This window comes from Charadrius vociferus, unplaced genomic scaffold (assembly GCF_000708025.1).
Source record: "Charadrius vociferus isolate BGI_N301 unplaced genomic scaffold, ASM70802v2 scaffold41, whole genome shotgun sequence".
Taxonomy (NCBI): Eukaryota; Metazoa; Chordata; class Aves; order Charadriiformes; family Charadriidae; genus Charadrius; species Charadrius vociferus.
This window is the reverse complement of record NW_009647013.1, coordinates 1,352,125-1,353,035: the sequence shown is the minus strand read 5'-3', so window position 1 is coordinate 1,353,035 and position 911 is coordinate 1,352,125.

Sequence of the window (911 nt, the reverse complement as noted above, 5' to 3'; positions counted from 1 at the left end):
GCAGAGCATCAGAAAATCCTTTCCAAGAGAAGCCTCGTCCTGTTGAGCTTCACCGGGACGTGTCGCAGATGCCCCGCCACGAGCTAAACGCCTGAGCCGCGGTGTCACGCCTGCGATGTCACCCCCACGGTTTCCAGCTGGGTCACCCCGTCCTTCCCCACGTCCTGCGACCACGGGTTTTGCGAAACCACCCTACATTCGTTTTCCAGGGGGAACCTCCTCCCCACAGCCGCACCGGTGCTCATTGCATAACGGCGGAGACCGGTGCCTAAATATACCCACGCGGTTCCCCGGAGGTGCCGGGCTTGTGATCATCGTCAGACGGAGCCGGCGGCGATAAATAGGCCAGGGTGAAGCGGATCTGGGGGAAGGAGGGTCGGTTTATGGGAAGGACACAGCCCTAAGAGATGTCCTAGCTCTGCTGGGACTCCCCGGGGACCACCGCTCGCCCCAGCATCCGCGGCGGCATCGCACCAAAATAGTTTCGGCATTTGGGACTCGGCCTCTCCGAGCTCCCGTTACCCGGTTTGGAGGAGGATAACGAGTCCTCACGTGTCTCGGGGACCGGGAATGGATCACGTCGGGCTTGTGCTGCCACATCCCAGCCCTGGGAGGACGGGGAGGGTACCCCACTGCTCCCCAGCGTGGAGAGGACACCCCGCAGCCGGCGTGGGGTGCAGGGGAGCGGTTTGGCCCCTTTCGGAGATGCCACCGGGACTCCGTTAAACCCTCCCGGTCCCCTTCTTTGTCACTTTGTCACTCTCCAGCTTTGTCCTGCTCTAGCGGAGAGCCCGAGCTGCCTTCCCACCACGCGCTCAACCCTTCCAACCCATCATTCCCCCCAGAACCCCCCAAAACCCCCATTTTTCGGGCCAAATCCGCCCCCTCTCCCCCCGCTATAATTTCCCCCC